We start from the raw sequence: 20,473 nt of genomic DNA on the forward strand, positions 1-20,473 counted from the left end.
CGCCTGTATGACAATGTAGCAGACGTGAACACGCAGAGCACTCTGGGTGGCCACGTCTGCTGTACTCACGCGCAGAGACCCTGGGATTCCCAGCTGTCTGCTCCTGCACTGCAGCTCTGTGTGGTGCTCAGAGCTGGCTCCGCCTCCCTGCTCATCTACTGCTGCCTTGCTTCTTGTTCCCTCCTGCTGGCAGCTCCTGATGAAGGTAAGAAGCAAATAAATGCATGCTGTTTTGTGAGAGTGACTTAGGCATGTCACCCTGTGGGCTGCAGGGTATGTGATCATGGGGGGCGGCAAGATATGTGACCATGGGGAGCAGCAGGGTATGTGACCATGGAGGGGCCGTAGGGTATGCAACCATGGAGGGGCTGCAGGGTATGAGATCATGGGGGGGGTGCAGGGTATGTGACCATGGGGGCCGCAGGAGATGTGACCGTGGGGGCTGCTAGTGGCTGCATAGTATATTATCTTGGGGCTACAGATTAATGTTATCCTGTGGGTTTGGGGGCTCATACTATATATTGGAAGCTATGTGAGGACTCATACTGTAAGTGTATGGCTGTGTGGGGGCTCATGTTGTATGTAGGGGGCTCATACTGTATGTAAGGGGCTATGTTGGGGGCTCATACTGTATATTGGTGGATGTGTGGTGTCATTGTATTCAGGGGACTTTGTGTGGATTCATACTGTATAAAACGAGTTATGTGGGCGCTCATGGGGCTGTGTGAGGGTTCTTATCGTAGCTATGTAGGGGCTCATACATACCTTGGCAGAATTTTTGCTTTCTTGGCCTTGTTTAAGAGAATATGAATGACAACAAAAAAACTTTTTCTCCACTTATGGTTATTGGTTGGGTGAAGCCATTTATTGTCAAACTACTGTGTTTTCTCTTTTTAAATCTTAATGACAGCCAAAAACATCCAAATGATCCTGATCAAATTTCACATACTCTGGTGATTTTGGCCTGATAACATGCACAGAATTTGACACAAATGTGTTTCAATGGCTACTAAATAGTGTTGAGCGAGCACTAAAATGCTCAGGTGCTCGAAGCTCGGACCGCGATCACCGTGATACTCGGGTGCTTGACCCGAGCAACGAGCCCAATGTTAGTCTATGGGAGACCCGAGCATTTTTGCAGCGGCACGCCCGGCAGTCTGTAGAAAGCCTAAAAAGTGCCTAAAACGATAGTGACAGTGCTCAAAAGACATGGGGACAGCTTGGGGATCGCCCCAGGAAGCATTTCTGACACCCAGGACACTGTTGTCAACAACGTGGTGAGAGGTATTAAGCCACTTTTACGGGCTCACAATAAAACGTTCAAAAACGAAACTGAAACGGTTTTCCTGTGAAATATGTGAAGGAACTTCCTTTCCAGGGTAAAGACTTGTGTATAAGGTAAAATAAATAACCAAAAACACTCCTCCACACCTTGGGCTATGTTCACAAGTAGCATTTTTTATGCGTTTTTGCACTTTTGTATTGCTTTCAACTGTGAAAAATGCATTCACCGGGAAATGTCATTTTAACATTTTACAACCTTATCTGGCCATGTGCTGTGTGACACATGCATACAGTGCTGAAAAGACATGGGAACAGCATGGGGAAGACCCCTGGAAGCATCTCTGACACCCAGGTCACTGCCTAAAAGTGTGCCCATCAGAAGATGCAGACTTGCAACTATCCCCGTCCATACTCAGTCCCCAGCCGCCCAGCGGCCAGGTGTCCACGATCGGTCACCAGTCGCCAGGGGGTGGACGGGTGTCCATACTCGGTCTCCAGCTACCCCGCAGCCGGGTGTCCACACACTGTCCCCAGCCGCCTGGGGGCGGCTGGGCGTCCATAAACGGTCCCCAGCCGCCCCTATTTCTCCTTGGAACTTCCCCCCACACTTTTCTTAGCCCAGCCTGCTTTAGGGCAGCATTGGATGAGTCCACCAGAGAACCAGACTCATCCGGTGGGCCTTGGCTTCTCCATCAGGGGAGTTGAGAGTGCCAAGGTGAGGAGCATGATGATGATAATGATAGAAGTTAGCATCTGCTTTGTTTTCTTGGAATGTAAGCACATGTAAGTAGTAGCGGATAGGCCTGAGGTGGTCAGTGTTTTGGCGCATATTCTTCCTCCTCCGAGGATTGCTGGATGTTTTCCTGCTACTATCCCAGTTCTAGGACTCCCGTTAAAACAAAGCTTCAGGTGATGAATGATGGATGAGGTGGAGACAAAGGAGAAAGAGCAGCAGGAACAGGGACCATTCACATCAATATCAGGCCAGTCAACCACACATGTCTTGTATGATAGGTTTCTGTACCAAAAGGAGCGGTTCGGCTACACAGTTATAGGGCATACAGTGAGTGCAATGCCTAACAAAAATTTCGAGGCACTCCAATGCCCCTTGGAAATGACATGGAGGTCAGAGGGCCTTAACTAAACTGTTTTTTCCATTTATAGCAACTGGGTCCCCTGTGCACTGTTGGCCTAAGCATTGAATGGAAGGCTTTCCAAAAATTATGAGGAACTGCAATGCCCCTTGAAACAGACGTGAATTACAGCATACTAAAACCTTGTACCCATTATTGAGGAGTGGGTCTCCCTTAGTGTTCGCCTATGCATTGAAAAGGAAAAGCTGACTAAAATTAGGAGGAAATGCATTGCCCGTTGGAAGAATGGTGGAGTTCGCAGTGGAATAAAAAGACAATATCAATGCCCCTTGAAAAAGTGGTGGAGGTCGCAGTAGCTTAACAATACGGTTTTAATGCCCCTGGGAAAAGTGGTGGAGGTTGCAGTAGCTTAACAAGACTGTTTTCATGCCCCTACATTGTCCCCCAATGCACGTTGGGATGAGACGAGGCTGGGCTGTGTGTAATCGCCCATTACGGGTTCTTGATCCATCTCATACTCTGGCTGCAATACCTCCTCTTTAATTCTCTGCAGAGAGCGTTGCAAAAGACAGACAAGTGGGATGCTGACGATAATGATGGCCTTATCGCCACTCACCATCTTGGTGGACTCCTCAAAGTTTGTCAGGATGGTACATATGTCAGACATCCAGGTCCACTCCTGAGGTCTTATGAGTGGAGTCTGACCTGAATATCGACGGCCTTGTTGCAGCTGGTACTCCACAACTGCTCTCTTCTGCTCACAAATCCTTTGCAACATGTGGAGGGTAGAGTTCCAACATGTGGGGACATCACACACCAGTCGGTGTGACGGAAGCTGCAAACGCTGCTGCAACACAGTAAGGGCGGCGGAAGCTGTAGCCGACTTCCGAAAATGACCTGACAGGCGGCGTACTTTGACGAGCAGATCTGGCAACTCGGGGTACGATTTAAGAAACCACTGAACCACGAGGTTAAGCACATGAGCCAGGCATGGTACACGTGTGTGATCTTGCCTCGCCTCAGAGCCGCCACTGGGTTACAGCCATTGTCACACATGACCATGCCTGGATGTAGGTTCAGCGGTCTCAGCCACAGATCTGCCTGCCCTTTCACAGGTGTCCACAAGCAGTGTGAGGTTTATCACCTAAGCTTATGAGTTTCAGCACAGCCTGTTGCCACTTGGCTGAGGCAGTACTGCAGTACTTCCAGCTTGTAACTTATGTGGTGATATCTGAGATGGAGGCTGAACATGAGGAGGAGGAGGAGGATGAAGCGCAGGAGCTGTACACTGTGGGGGCAACTCTGAATGACATAGGGCCCGCAATCCTCGGTGTGGGGAGGATGTGTTCCGTCCCAAGGTCCGACTGGGTCCCGGCTTCCACTATGTTTACCCAGTGTGCCGTCAGGGAGATGTACCGTCCCTGGCCACAAGCACTTGTCCACGTGTCCATTGTCAGGTGGACTCTCCCAGTAACTGCATTGTTCAGGGCACAGCAGATGTTTTGGGACACGTGCTTGTGTAGTGCAGGGATGGCACACCGGGCAAAATAGTGTCGGCTGGGGACCGAGTACCGAGGGACGGCCACAGCCATAAGGTTGCGGAAGGATTCCATCTCCACCAGCCTAAAAGGCAGCATTTCCAAAGCAAGCAGTCGTGAAATGTGCGAATTTAGGACTGTGGCCTGTGGGGCGTTGGCTGCGAATTTGCGCTTTCGTTCAAAGCTCAGGGATATGGACAATTGAACGCTGTGGTGGGAAGTGGACGTGGACGTTGATGCTGTTTCTTGAGAAACTGCCATAACAAGTGAAGACTGAGAGGAGGGTGCATCTGTGCATGCAGTATGGACAGGGGATTGCCTTGCATGCACAACAGGGGATCTATTACACGTACAACAGCGGAAGAAGCAGTGGTGACACCGGCTGACACTGGTAGTGGACCCTGGGGTTCACCCCACAAAGTGGGGTGCTTTGCTACCATGTGCCTGACCATGCTGGTGGTGGTCAGGCTGGTAGTTTTGTCACCCCTGCTGATGCTGGCAAGGCAGGTGGTACAAATTGCCTTTTGGGGTTATCAGCAGAGTCTTTAAAAAAATTCCAGACTCTGGAAGACCTACCGGTTGTACTGGCAACGTCCCTCGTGTTGGTGTTACGGGGAACGGTTGCCCACCTTCTGTGTGCAGCCACCACACTGCTTCTTTCTGCCTGTTGGGGTATGCTGCCTCCCTCCCCCTGTGTGCTGCTGGCCTCCTGCCACGTTAGGTCAGTTACTAGATCATCCACCACCTCCTCCTCTTCCACTTGCGCACCACGAGCCTCCTCCTCACTTCCTGGCAATTGTGTCTCGTCATCGTCCACCTCTTGTGACAAATTGCCAGCGTCGACTTCCTGTGGCAGTAGCTGTTCAAATATTTGGGCATCGCTACATGGGATCTCCTCTTCCACCACTTCAAACGGAGCAGGCGAGGGGTCACAAATATGGAAATGGACCAGTGAACAGCTCTTCAGAGTGTCCAAGTGTGGGATCAGTTGCTGCCTGACGACACTCGGCATGGTGGGAGGAAGGAGCATCAGGGTGAGGAGGAGTATGCGGTCAAGACTCACGGCTACTAAAACTTGACCCTGTGGAAGACAGGCCGGAGGTGGTGGTGCCCAGGTAACTGGAAGTATTATCTGCTATCCAATTAATAACCTGTTCACATTGATCAGTTCACAATACTGGTGTTGTAGTGTGCTTCCCTAGTAATTCGGTCAAGAAGTGGGAGCGAGAAGATGTGGCTGTTGGTTGTGGCACATTTTCACCTTGGCCACGGCCCCGTCCTCTACACGCACAATTACCAGAACGTCCAGTTCCACGTCCCTTGCCACGCACCTTGCCCATTGTAAGTGTAGTAAAATAGCTTACACTCGCACTATCAATGGAAAAAGGGTAATAAAAAGGAGATTAGAACCATGGAAGACGAAAACCACAGTTCTATTCCTCTGGCGTACACCAGAATCTTTTAAACAGATATATTGGTGTCTGACCAGTCAGGGAGACACTATTACTGTTTTTTTTACGGCAAAAAATGCCAAAAGCAGGATAATACAGAGATTTGACTTGTGGAACTGCAAAACCACATTTATAGTTATGTGGCGTACACCAGAATCTTTTAAACAGATATATTGGTGTCTGAACAGTCAGGGAGACACTATTACTGTTTTTTTTACAGCAAAAAATTCCAAAAGCAGGATAATACAGAGATTTGACCCGTGGAACTGCAAAACCACAGTTCTATTTCTCTGGCCTACAGCAGACTCTTTTAAACAGATATATTGGTGTCTGAACAGTCACAGACACACTCAATTTTTTTTTTTGGGGGGGGGGGGGATACCAAAAGGTTAATAAGACGCATATTTGTACAGTCTGACTGAGGGAAAAAAATACAGGATTTAGATGAAAAAAATATAATTTTTCCTGGCCCCTGAGACCGGGGTGATAAGTCTAGCAATTTGACCAACAGGAGCACACAAGACTGTAATGCAGCGTTTGCTGGTATAACCACTGCGTCTCCTATACAGCCTGCCTGCCTGCCTGATATCTGGGATGGATATTAGTCCTGAGAAGGACTGTTTGTTTGATTTGGCAGGCTTTAGAGACCCTATACTACCTATTTCACACTATATATCTCTCCCTAACTCAGCAGCACCCTCTCTACACTGTCTGATCCGGAGCGACTGTGTCCAAGATGGCGGCGCCCGCTTTTAAATACTCGAGGTGACGCTGTGCGGCCAGCCAATCACTAATGCCCAAAAACAACATGGCTGTGGCATTACAGTGACTGGCTGGCAATCCCTGCATATTCATTGGCTCTGTAAAGAGCGTCAAACGTGCAGGACGGAGACCCGAGCTCCCGCCAGAGTAACCCGGAAATGCTCGGTGCTCGCCGAACATCCCGAGTAGTGAGATGCTCGGGCGAGTAACGAGCAGTGTCGAGCATGCTCGCTCAACACTTGTGTTCACCACTGCTTAATTCTTCATCGAGCATTAGGGTGCTCGGGTACACTCGTTACTCGATCGAGTATCGTGGGTGATTGAGCGCCATGCTCAAGTCCCTGCCCCACATGTTTTGTGGTTGTTAGACAGCCAATAAACATTTGGGGATTGCCTGCCATACACGGTAATGCCGTAGCCATGTTGGCTGCTGGCATTACTACTAAAGGTAACATCCTCATCTGTGACCTGTCTGCGTGTAATCAGTGTGTGTGCATAAAAGCTGAGTGAGTTTCTGGGATCCAGACAGACTCTTGCATCTTTCATCCAGCCACTGACGTTTCTGGAGTGTCAGTCATTGGGAAAGCAAAAGAATTGTCAACGGATTTACGGGTAAAGGTAGTTGAACTGTATAATACAGGAAAAGGATACAAAAAGATATCCAAGGAATTGATAATGCCAGTCAGAAGTGTTCAAACTGTGATTAACAAATAGAAAATCAGGGGCTCTGTAAAAACCAAACCACAGTCAGGTAGACCAACAAAAATTTCGGCCACAACTGCCAGGAAAATTGTTCGGGATGCAAGAAAAACCCACAAATAACATCAGCTGAAATTCAGGACTCTGAAAACTAGCAGTGTGGCTATTTCAAGATTTACAATAAAGAGGCACTTGAAGAAAAATGGGCTGCATGGTCGAGTTTCCAGAAGAAAGCCATTGCTGCTCAAATGCCACAAAGTATCTCACCTACAATATGCCAAACAGCACAGAGACAAGCCTCAAAACTTCTGGAACAAGGTAATTTGGAGTGATGAGACCAAAATTGAACTTTTTGGCCACAATCATAAACGTTACATTTGGAGAGAGGTCAACAAGCCCTATGATGAAAGGAACACCATTTCTACTGTAAAGCACGAAGGTGGATCGCTGATGTTTTGGTGATGTGTGAGCTACTAAGGCACAGTAAACTTGGCAAAAGTTGAAGGAAAGATAAATCCAGCGCATTATCAGCAAATACTGGAGGCAAATTTGCACTCATCAGCTCGGAAGCTGCGCACTGGACATACTTGGACATGACAATGATCCAAAACACAAGGCCAAGTCGACCTGTCATTGGCTACAGCAGAACAAAATTAAGGTTCTGGAGTGGCCATCTCAGTCTCCTGACCTCAATATCATTGAGCCACTCTGGGTAGATCTCAAGCACGCAGTTCTTGATAGGCAGCCCAGGAATTTACAGGAACTGGAGGCTTTATGTCACGAAAAATGGGCAGCTTTACCATCTGAGAAAATAAAGAACCTCATCCACAACTTCCACAAAAGACTTCAAGCTGTCATTGATATTAGAGGGGGCAATACACAGTTTTAAGAACTGGGGTATGTAAACTTTTGATCAGGGTCATTTGGATGTTTTTGGTCATCATTAAGACTTAAAAAGATAAAACACAGTAGTTTGACAATAAATGGCTTCACCCAACCAATAACCATGAGTGGAGAAAAAGTTTTTTTGTTATCTATCATATTCTCTGAAACAAGGCCAAGAAAGCAAAAATTCTGCTGGGGAATGTAAACTTTTTAGCACAACTGTATATTGGGGGCTATGTAAGGGGTCATACTGTATGTACAGGGCTATGGGAGGGCTCATACTGTATGTAGGGGGCTGTGTGTGGGCTCCTACTGTATATGGGGGGCTGTATGGGGGCTCATATTGTATGTAGAGACTTTGTGGGGGCATATTGCCTGGACCTGTGAGCTGTTATTCTCATTGCAGTTCAGCTTATAGTCTCCTTTTCTTGTCCTAATTAAAGGAATTCCCTGATGGATCTCTGAATGACCAAAGGAGGAGAAAAAGCATCAGAAGACGACGCCATTAAGCTAATTACACAACTATTCAGGCCCTATAGGGTCTACATATATATAGTGTTGCATCTGCTGTTAGACAGATGCAACACATGCAGGGATTGCCTCTTTGTTAAGTGTTATGATTGTGTAACAGACAAAAACAAAATATGCAGCTGCAGGGACTCGAATATATTATCCGAGCACTACAAGATACTGGGATAACACCCGAGCGTGCAGGGATAACAAGTTATCTGAGCACGTTCACTCATCACTAATGTCTTTATGAATTGAGTTTTTAAAATAAAGACAATTTATAACAACTGGCACCTATTGGAGACAGATAAAGATTTAGCAGAAACCGCTATGAATAAGCCGCTTATTTCATAAAAAAGAGGCCACAATTTAGGTGACATAGTTAGTACACATAGACTAACAAATAAATCTAAAAATTGGTTACGAGATTTCAGACCGAAAGGCAACTTTAAATGTGGATCATGCTCTTTTTGTCACATCCGTTTGACTACTAATCCTTTACACATTGGCCCTATTAACCATTTTGTTAAAGATTTTATTTCCTGTAGATCTAGATTTATTGAGTATGTGATGTTTTATCCCTGTGGTTTCTTTTATATTAGAAAGACAATTCGCCCACTGTTCGTCCATATATGGAAACATTTGCATTCAATTGAGACAAAAAGGTTCTCAAAGATTAATATCACATATGATTAATCATCACGGTGCAAATCCTAAACTTATAAAATTTTCTGGGATTGAACAAGTAAATTTTCCTTCAAAAGGTGGTAACCATAATAAATTGCTCCTGCAAAAAGAAGCTAAATGAATTGCCCGAGTGAATGCTAATGGTCCTTTGGGATTAAACGACCGTTCAGATTTCTCCATGTTTTTATGAATGTGTAAATTTTGTTTTTAACATGTGACTCAGACTGGTAGCCACCTATATAATGAAGCGAAGTAGTGTCACTAATTACCTGGACCTGTGGAAACGCTTGATTCAGCGCGGAACAGCTGTCGTCCTCCTCCTCCCTGCACGCCATTATTATTATATGGATATGAAATATTATTTCTTTTAATGGTACGGTGAGTGCAGCTTTTCTTTTTTTCTCCATTGGTATGCAAATCATATTTGTGAATTTGCTACCATTTAGTTCTCCATTTATCTGTTTCATTATTGCAACAGAAGAATTTAATTTTCTATAAATGATGCATGTGTCCTATTCACTATAATAAGGTCTGTTTGTTTTTTATTCAGTGGGCTGTTGTTTTAGTGGAAAAAAAATGACAAATACATATGATGGAAAACTTAGTTTGTTAATTTTTGACCATTTACATTTTTGCAAAAAAAAAAAATGAAGGACGTAGACATTAGACAACCCATTTAGTTATTTTAAAAATAATTTGATGGCGGGCAGCATGCACCAGACACTGGCTGCATGATCTCAGCCAAGTATGTTTGACTCTGAAACGCTGCGGCCTGCTGCCAGTGACTGAAAAGTGTATCCCAGATAAGTGCGCATAGGCATAGACCTGTCATTCCAAGGCTGCAGAAAGGGAGAAGCCACCGGGGACCCACCTGTCCAACTATTCTCCAGTGCGGCTCAGTCTCCGGCGGCTTTTAAAGTTTGTTTTCCTCTGAAACACCATAGCTGTCAGGTTCTCCTTAAACATAAGAGTGCACTGGTGCTTCTATCCCTATACAAACAGCTGCAGTAAGCCGCATACTGCCTAGCATGTGCATTAATCAAAATACAAAAAATTTGTCAACTCTGCTACTGTATATCAAATAGACTAGTGAGGAAAACACATTAACAGTGGGAAATGCTAGGAAACCAATGTCCATTTAGTAATGAAGTCCAGAAGTCCTAGTTTGTCTGCAACAACACTATGTTTCACGTACTTGTTACAAAACCTTGGAATGAACTCGACATCAGTGATCCTTTCTAAAGCGGCCCGGCTGCTGGCGCTGAACGGATATTCCACAATCAAAAAGCTGCTCAAATGGTGTGGCTTCATGTTACCGCTCAGTACATAGTGATGCACTGCTTAGCCGACTGTCAATCATTGCTAGAGCGCGGTTACAACGTTGCTCACTATGTACTGAGCTATAACTGACACGGAGTCAGCCGGACCTCCATGACTGAAAGCCTGAGACTGGCGTGCAATAAAGTTAATTTCCTCCTGGTGGCCACACAGCTTTACAACGTTATTAACCTGCAGATTAGCCCAATATCTGCAGGTTAGTGTTTTTTGAAATGACAAGTTCCCTTTAAAAAACTAACAGACTCCATGGATGAAAGGCTTATGACATTATCATAAAGAAGGGGGGCTATTTTGGTCACTGATAAAAAAATTTTATCACCAGACTCTCTGTGCACAAACTCTACTCTATTGACAGTGAAGTGCTTATCATAGAAGTGAGTCAGACTTGGAAGAGCATGCCAGCTAGTTACAGCAATGATTATCACCAGGCGATTAAAGCTTCATTCTAAGTGAACAACACCACATAACTTAACATGTGACACATCGTTGAATTCTGTGCTTCAACCCCCTACCTCATCCTGTCCTTAGATTACACAGCAAAAACTTGCTTGACCAATAGCACTGTAGTAGTTTGATAATAAAATTAATCATCATAGATTACCTAATAATTGTGCACACAGTGCATTTGTAAGGGTCGCACAGACCGAGGTGTTCTGCCACGACCCTAGAATAAGTGACATGGATTCCTCTGGGTGTGTGTATGATTTTATTCCCTTCAGACGTGTCCTACTCAGGTAGCATACCCTCAGTTGACACAGGAACCCCAGGTTTAAAGCAATTGCAAGAAAGGATTCAGTCCATTTTCTAAAAATAATGTAAACTTTATTGGTGGAAATGGTAAAACATAGTTCACATCTTCTGTTTTACACAGAGGCACAGGCATACTGGTCGCATGTGGCAACATATCACTTGTTAGTAACATTTCATCAATATAGCATAGGTAACTTGAATACTCCAATTCAACTAACTGTTCTTTACTCTCCATAGCCTTTCTTGAGGTACCCTATCCTGGCAAATCCAATGTTTTTTTTACTAAGACTCCCATGTCCAGCCTACATGTTGCTTCCTGAGCCCCATTTTGCTTGGGCTGTCTCAGGGTTACTCACAACCCACAGCTATACCTCCATGGGCTCCGGGACAGTGGCTTAAATATAGTCCAATGGACTCCGGAGCAAAATTTGGACCAGGGTCATTCAGGCATGATAGCATTGATATATGGGACCTTGCCGCTTTCTAAATCCCATAAGCACATATGTGTTGCCCTCCATCCACTACATTATGTAGTAATGTTCCCCATCCTGAGCCACTTCCAGGTATATATGTCCCCATCCTGGGCCCATCCTGATATATATGTCCCTTATCCTGAGTGCCTTCCTGATATACAGTGGGGAAAAAAAGTATTTAGTCAGCCACCAATAGTGCAAGTTCTCCCACTTAAAAAGATGAGAGAGGCCTGTAATTGACATGATAGGTAGACCTCAACTATGGGAGACAAAATGTGAAAACAAATCCTGAAAATCACATTGTCAGATTTGGAAAGAATTTTTTTTCACATTTTGGTGGAAAATATGTATTTGGTCAATTACAAAAGTTCATCTCAATTCTTTGTTATACATCCTTTGTTGGAAATGACAGAGGTCAAACGTTTTCTGTAAGTCTTCACAAGTTTGGCACACACTGTTGCTGGTATGTTTGCCCATTCCTCCATGCATATCTCCTCTAGAGCAGTGATGTTTTGGGGCTGTCGTGGGAAACACGGTCTTTCAACTCCCTCCAAAGGTTTTCTATAGGGTTTAGATCTGGAGACTGGCTAGGCCACTCCAGGACCTTGAAATGCTTGTTACGAAGCCACTACTTCGTTGCCCTGGCGGTGGGCTTGGGATTATTGTCATGCTGAAAGACCCAGCCACGTTTCATCTTCAATGCCCTTGCTGCTGGAAGGAGGTTTGCAATATCTCACGATACATGGCCCCATTCATTCTTTCATGTACACGGATCAGTCGTCCTGGTCCCTTGGCAGAGAAACAGCCCCAAAGCATGATGTTGCCACCCCCATACTTTGCAGTAGGTATGATGTTCTTTGGATGAAACTCAGCATTCTTTCTCCTCCAAACACGACGAGTTGTGTTACTACCAAACAGTTCTTCTTTGGTTTCATCTGACCACATGACATTCTCCCAGTACTCTTCTGGATCATCCAAATACTCTCTAGCTAACTTCAGATGGGCCCGGACATGTAATGGCTTAAGCAGGGGGACATGTCTGGCACTGCAGGATCTGAGTCCCTGGCGGCGTAGTGTGTTACTGATGGTAGCCTTTGTAACGTTGGTCCCAGCTCTCTGCAGGTCATTCACTAGGTCCCCCCCATGTGGTTCTGTGATTTTTGCTCACCGTTCTTTAGATCATTTTGACCCCACGGGGTGAGATTTTATGTGGAGCACCAGATCGAGGGAGATTATCAGTGGTCTTGTATGTCTTCCATTTTCTAATTGTTGCTCCCACAGATGATTTCTTCATACCAAGCTGCTTGCCTATTGCAGATTCAGTCTTCCCAGTCTGGTACAGGGCTACAATTTTGTTTCTGGTGTCGTTTGACAGCGCTTTGGTCTTCACCATAGTGGAGTTTGGAGTGTGACTGTTTGAGGTTGCGGACAGGTGTCTTTTATACTGATTACAAGGTCAAACAGGTGCCAGTACTACAGGTAATGAGTGGAGGATAGAGGAGCCGCTTAAAGAAGAAGTTACAGGTCTGTGAGAGCCAGAAATCTTGCTAGTTTGTCATTGACCAAATACATATTTTCCACCAAAATTTGAAAAAAATTTCTTTCCAAATCAGACAATGTGATTTTCAGGATTTGTTTTCTCATTTTGTCTCTCATAATTGAAGTCTACTTATGATGTTAAATACAGGCCTCTCTCTTTTAAGTGGAAGAACCTTCACAATTGGTGGCTGACTAAATACTTTTTTCCCCACTATATAAGTCCCTCATCCTGGTATATATATGACTCTTATCTTGGTATATATGTTTCCTACCCTGTCTCCCATCCTGGTATATATGTCCCCCATCTGGGCCCATCCAGGTATATATGGTACCATCCTGGGCTCATCCTGGCATATATGCCTCTCATTCTGGACCCATCCTGGTAAATATGTCCCTCATCCTGGTATACAGTACAGACCAAAAGTTTGGACACACCTTCTCATTTAAAGATTTTTCTGTATTTTCATGACTATGAAAATTGTACATTCACACTGAAGGCATCAAAACTATGTATTAACACATGTGGAATTATATACTTAACAAAAAAGAGTGAAACAACTGATAATATGTCTTATATTCTAGGTTTTTCAAAGTAGCCACCTTTTGCTTTGATGAGTGCTTTGCACACTCTTGGCATTCTCTTGATGAGCTTCAAGAGGTAGTCACCGGAAATGGTTTTCACTTCACAGGTGTGCCCTGTCAGGTTTAATAAGTGGGATTTCTTGCCTTATAAATGGGGTTGGGACCATCAGTTGTGTTGTGCAGAAGTCTTGTGGATACACAGCTGATAGTCCTACTGAATAGACTGTTAGAATTAGTATTATGGCAAGAAAAAAGCAGCAAAGTAAAGAAAAACGAGTGGCCATCATTACTTTAAGAAATGAAGGTCAGTCAGTGCAAAAAATTGGGAAAACTTTGAAAGTGTCCCCAAGTGCAGTTGGAAAAACCATCAAGCGCTACAAAGAAACTGGCTCACATGAGGATCGCCCCAGGAAAGGAAGACCAAGAGTCACCTCTGCTTCTGAGGATAAGTTTATCCGAGTCACCAGCCTCAGAAATCGCAGGTTAACAGCAGCTCAGATTAGAGACCAGGTCAATGCCACACAGAGTTCTAGCAGCAGACACATCTCTACAACAACTGTTAAGAGGAGACTTTGTGCAACAGGCCTTCATGGTAAAATAGCTGCTAGGAAACCACTGCTAAGGACAGGCAACAAGCAGAAGAGACTTGTTTGGGCTAAAGAACACAAGGAATGGACATTAGACCAGTGGAAATCTGTGCTTTGGTCTGAGGAGTCCAAATTTGATATCTTTGGTTCCAGCCACCGTGTCTTTGTGTGATGCAGAAAAGGTGAACAGATGGACTCTACATGCCTAGTTCCCAATGTGAAGCATGGAGGAGATGGTGTGGGGGTGCTTTGCTGGTGACACTGTTGGGGATTTATTCAAAATTGAAGGCATACTGAACGAGCATGGCTACCACAGCATCTTGCAGCAGAATGATATTCTATCCGGTTTGCGTTTAGTTGGACCATCATTTATTTTTCAACAAGACAATGACCCCAAACACACCTCCAGGCTGTGTAAGGGCTATTTGTCCAAGAACGAGAGTGATAAGGTGCTACGCCAGATGACCTGGCCTCCACAGTCACCAGACCTGAACCCAATCGAGATGGTTTGGGGTGAGCTGGACCGCAGAGTGAAGGCAAAAGGGCCAACAAGTGCTAAGCATCTCTGGGAACTTCTGCAAAATTGTTGGAAGACCATTTCCGGTGACTACCTCTTGAAGCTCATCAAGAGAATGCCAAGAGTGTGCAAAGCAGTCATCAAAGCAAAAGGTGGCTACTTTGAAGAACCTAGAATATAAGACATATTTTCAGTTGTTTCACACTTTTTTGTTAAGTATATAATTCCACATGTGTTAATTCATAGTTTTGATGCCTTCAGTGTGAAGGTGTGTCCAAACTTTTGGTCTGTACTGTATATGACTCATCCTGGTATATACGTCCCCCATTTGGGCCATCCTGGTATATATGGGTCAATATGGGTCCCATCCTGGTATACAGTGGGTACGGAAAGTATTCAGACCCCTTGAAATTTTTCACTGTTTCATTGCAGCCATTTGGTAAATTCTAAAAAGTTCTTTTTTTTCTCATTAATGTACACTCTGCACTAGAGATGAGCGTTGTTCTACTCGAACTGTTCGCCAATCTCAAATTCGAGCTGTTTTGGGCGGTGTTCGAGCCGTTCGGCGAACACGAACAATTTGAGAAAAATTCGGCTGTTCGAGGTTATGTTCGATAACTGTTCGTGCACCAAAATCATAACTGGATTTTTTCTCAGTAATGATGAAAATTAATGTTAATACGCAGTTTGAGTGTACAGCGGGGTGGGGGGAGGGGCAGGGGATGGATCTCTGCAGGAACAATGAAGATCTCCATTTTTTTTTCTCTTTCCCGCATTTGCAGTGGGGAGGTGCAATCTGTCAGCCTATCAGCAGCGCACACACGGAGCGAAGTGCTTTTTTTCACACAAGCAAGGGCATGTGTCATCGGCAGTGTATGTCACATGTCCTTGCCCTATAAGACCAAGCCATTTTCCCCGTCGCCACCATTTTCTCACTGCTGCAGCTGCATGTTAGACGGCACCGCTGTTGCTGTGTGCGCTATACCTTGTTAATTTCAAGCCAATTTTCGCACAAATCTACAGATAGCTTGGGAGTAGGGAATAGTTGTGATTGCAGTCCTTTTAAGGACTAGGTTACAGCATTTCCTACGACTTTTATCAGGCAGGTCTGTGCTCTTAAATAGATAGATTGTGGGAGTAAAGACTAATTGTAATTGCAGTCCTTTTCAGGACTAGGTTACATCAGTTCCTATCAGTTTTTGCCAGGCAGGTCTGTGCCAGTGCTGTGCAAGTTTTTTTCACAGCATTTGGCTGAATCTAGCAAAGCTAATCCTTTTTGGCCTATTGCAGAGTGTGTTAGTCAGTGGAGTAGCCTATCTGTGTTGCAAGATATACCACCTGTGTATAGAATACCAATTTTTTTACTGCACCTAGTGAAGTAAAATCTTTTGGGCATAGCATCATTCTATTAGTCCATCTATACTGACCTCCATCAGGTTGCAAATTGAATATAATTTTTTTCTGCATCTAGCTCTGAAAAAATATTGGGCTTCTAGCTGTGTGTGGGACTTGTTCTATTAATCCATCTATACAGACCTCCATCAGGTTGCAAACTGCATATATTTTTTTCTGCATCTACCTCTGAAAAAATATTGGGCTTCTAGCTGTGTGTGGGACTTGTTCTATTAATCCATCTATACAGACCTCCATCAGGTTGCAAACTGAATATATTTTTTTCTGCATCTACCTCTGAAAAAATATTGGGCTTCTAGCTGTGTGTGGGACTTGTTCTATTAATCCATCTATACAGACCTCCATCAGGTTGCAAACTGAATATATTTTTTTCTGCATCTACCTCTGAAAAAATATTGGGCTTCTAGCTGTGTGTGGGACTTGTTCTATTAATCCATCTATACAGACCTCCATCAGGTTGCAAACTGAATATATTTTTTTCTACATCTACCTCTGAAAAAATATTGGGCTTCTAGCTGTGTGTGGGACTTGTTCTATTAATCCATCTATACAGACCTCCATCAGGTTGCAAACTGAATATATTTTTTCTGCATCTACCTCTGAAAAAATATTGGGCTTCTAGCTGTGTGTGGGACTTGTTCTATTAATCCATCTATACAGACCTCCATCAGGTTGCAAACTGCATATATTTTTTTCTACATCTACCTCTGAAAAAATATTGGGCTTCTAGCTGTGTGTGGGACTTGTTCTATTAATCCATCTATACAGACCTCCATCAGGTTGCAAACTGAATATATTTTTTCTGCATCTACCTCTGAAAAAATATTGGGCTTCTAGCTGTGTGTGGGACTTGTTCTATTAATCCATCTATACAGACCTCCATCAGGTTGCAAACTGAATATATCTTTTTCTACATCTACCTCTGAAAAAATATTGGGCTTCTAGCTGTGTGTGGGACTTGTTCTATTAATCCATCTATACAGACCTCCATCAGGTTGCAAACTGAATATATTTTTTTCTGCATCTACCTCTGAAAAAATATTGGGCTTCTAGCTGTGTGTGGGACTTGTTCTATTAATCCATCTATACAGACCTCCATCAGGTTGCAAACTGCATATATTTTTTTCTGCATCTACCTCTGAAAAAATATTGGGCTTCTAGCTGTGTGTGGGACTTGTTCTATTAATCCATCTATACAGACCTCCATCAGGTTGCAAATTGAATATAATTTTTTTCTGCATCTAACCCAGCCAATAGTTTTGGCCTAATACCACAGTTTGGCCACTCAGCTCTGCTCGGTTCCCATCCATTGTTTTTTTGTGCAAACAACTCCAGAGTTGTGAATTAGTTAACCACCAAAATGAGTGGAAAAAGGCCTGCTGCTGGTGGAAAGGGGAATAGGCGTGTTGGGAAGGGGAAAAAAGGTTGTGTCCGTGGGGTAGGTGTTAAAGCAACAGTAACATCTGCAGAAGAAAGACCATCTTCCAGCCAAACTAAAATGTCTACTTCTTTTAGCGGACAATGTGATAAGATCCCTTTCTTACGGCCACGCCAATCGCTACAAATTCCAGATGAGGCACAAAAACAGCAGGTGCTTCAATGGATATCAAGTGCTCCTTTAAGTGGGCTCTCCTCCACATCAACTTCAACATCACAAATACTCCAGTCCTCAAAGGTGTCACCCCAATCGCACTTGCTTCCTCACAGCTCCCAAATCTCCAGCTGCCCGTCTGAGTATGAGGTAGAACAGATGGTTGAGTCTGCAGAGCTGTTTACTCATACTATAGCCTGGGAATCAGAGGTCGACTCCAGCGCTTCTGTGAATCCAGACGAGGAAATTATCTGCACTGATGCCCAGAATCTTTATGAGTCGGATCCAGGACCAGACGCAGAAGGTTCTGACCATAATGTAGACCCTCATTCCCAAACTGTAACTCCTGTTGGTGGAGACAATGAGGAAGACGATGATAAGACTCAAATACCTGATTGGAGCGACAACTTTAGTTTTTTGTCAGGGCAGGAACAGGTTGGCTCTGAGGACGACGGGTGTGATAACGCCTAGGGTGATGATGATGAGATTGGAGATCCCACTTACTGTCAACCCACAGTCAGCCAAGAGATGAGGTCAGCAGAGGAGGTGGAGGAAGATGCTAGTGACGACGAGGTCAGGTTGCGCCTTCCTGGACAGAGACGTAGTACTGGAAGCACGTCAACAACTGCATCCTCAAACACAACTCTGCCTCTCACCACAAGTCGTGGTGGCTCTTCAGGTCGCATGGGTGCTAAGCCTTGCATAGCCTGGGCATTTTTTCAGATCGATAAAGATGACCCAACTCGTGTTATCTGTAACATTTGTCAGCAAAAGCTAAGTAGAGGCCAAAAAATACATAGTTTGAGTACTTCATGCATGAACCGGCACATGGACATGAAGCATAAGTTGCAGTGGGAAGCTCAGTGTGCTACAATGCGGCCTAGCCGGCCGGGCCAACCACCGTCTGCCATATCTTGTGCATCCGCGGCCTCTTCATCCTCTGTGACTGGGGGGACAGCAGTCACACCTGTTTTGGGGCGCAGACCTGCCACCTCTTTACCCGCAACAGCCAGCGTGATTGGCAGGTCATCATTTTCTTTGGAGGTGGTAACACCAGATGGTGTTGAGCGCTGTCCGACATCGATAGCACCACCTTTGGATCAAGGCAACCTAACATGTCCGCCTGCATCTTCCTCACAGGCCGGCAGTTTGCCGGGGACACCCTTATCAACCCCGTCTAAGCACAATAGCCAGCCCTCGGTCCCTCAGATGTGGACAAGTAAAAGACCATTTCCTCCTAGCCATGAGAAAGCTAAGAGGTTGAATTTCACCATCTGCAAGCTCTTGGCTACAGAAATGCTGCCTTTCCGCCTTGTGGACACAGAGGATTTTCGAGACCTTATGTCCGTCGCAGTGCCCCAGTACCAGATGCCCAGTCGGCACTACTTCTCAAAGAAAGGTGTGCCTGCGCTCCACCAGCATGTCGCACACAACATCACCGCTTCTTTGAGAAACTCTGTGTGTGACAGGGTGCATTTCACCACAGACACTTGGACGAGTAGGCATGGACATGGGTGTTACATGTCGCTGACTGGGCACTGGGTAACTATGGTGACAGCAGGACAAGGGGCTGCTGTCCAAGTCTTGCCGTCCCCACGAGTTGTGCGTCAATCCTCTTTTTGTCAAAGTTCCTCCACTGCTTCTGCCTCCTCAACCTCCTCTCGGTCTTCCACCTGCACCCAAAGCCTGTCTGGTCATGCCACAAGCTTTCTAACTGCGCAGAAGGGATCCTGCACACCTCCTTACTATGCTGGCAGTAGGGCTCAACGTCATCAGGCGGTTTTTACATTGAAATGTCTGGGAAATGTGAGTCACACAGCTGAGGAGTTGTGGTCAGCTCTGGAGAACCAATTTCATGAATGGTTGTCTCCACTGGACCTGAAACCAGGGAAGGCCGTGTGCGACAATGCTGCAAACCTGGGTGCGGCCCTTCGCCAGGGCAATGTCACACACGTGCCTTGTATGGCTCACGTGTTGAACCTGGTTGTCCAGCAATTTTTAGCCAACTATCCCAGACTAGATGGCCTTCTGCAGAGGGCACGGTCGCTGTGTGCTCACTTCCGCCGTTCGCATCCCGCAGCTCAGCGACTTACATCTCTACAGAAGTCGTTGGGCCTGCCACTTCACCGGCTAAAATGCGATGTGCCTACCCGGTGGAATTCAACTCTGCACATGTTGCAGCGACTGTGGCAGCACCGACAAGCCCTGGTGCAATACGTTCTGACGTATAGCCTGGGCCAACGAGATTCAGAGGTGGGGCAAATCACGCTGGAGGAGTGGTCTCAGATCAGGGACCTATGCACCCTTCTGCACAGTTTTGAAATGGCGACGAAGATGTTTAGTGCTGACGATGCCATTATCAGCATGACTATTCCGGTGATTTACATGCTGGAGCACATGTTAAACAGAATTCGGAGTCAGGTGGTGGCACAAGAGGAGGTGGAGGAAGTAGAGGAGGAGGAGTTGTATGCGGAAGGGCTAACATCTGCAAGGTCCAGACGGTCTGCAGCACCAAGGCGGCAGGCATGTGACGGTGGGGGAGATGGTTTTACCAGGGCGCATGGTAGCAGCCAAACTAGTGAGGAAGGTGCAGGAGCCCAGGAAGAAGTGGAGGACGAACTGATGGAAGACTCATCAGATGAGGGAGACCTTGATCACATTTCTGTTGTGCGAGGTTGGGGGGAGAGGACAGAGGAAGGAAGCATGATTGTTACCTCGCCACCAACACAACAGGGACTTGGTGCTCCTGGATGCGCAACACACATGAGTGCCT

The 20,473-nt window shown here is 45.4% G+C and overlaps 1 protein-coding gene across 7 annotated transcripts in view; it reads left to right on the plus strand.

The window, feature by feature from the left end:
• LOC141265403 (collagen alpha-2(VI) chain-like) overlaps window positions 1–20,473 on the plus strand; it is a 704,763-nt gene that overhangs the window by 5,482 nt on the left and 678,808 nt on the right. The window lies entirely within an intron of this gene.

Source organism: Phyllobates terribilis, unplaced genomic scaffold (genome assembly GCF_046119375.1).
Source record: "Phyllobates terribilis strain yellow unplaced genomic scaffold, ASM4611937v1 Scaffold_4__5_contigs__length_816908805, whole genome shotgun sequence".
Lineage (NCBI taxonomy): Eukaryota > Metazoa > Chordata > Amphibia > Anura > Dendrobatidae > Phyllobates > Phyllobates terribilis.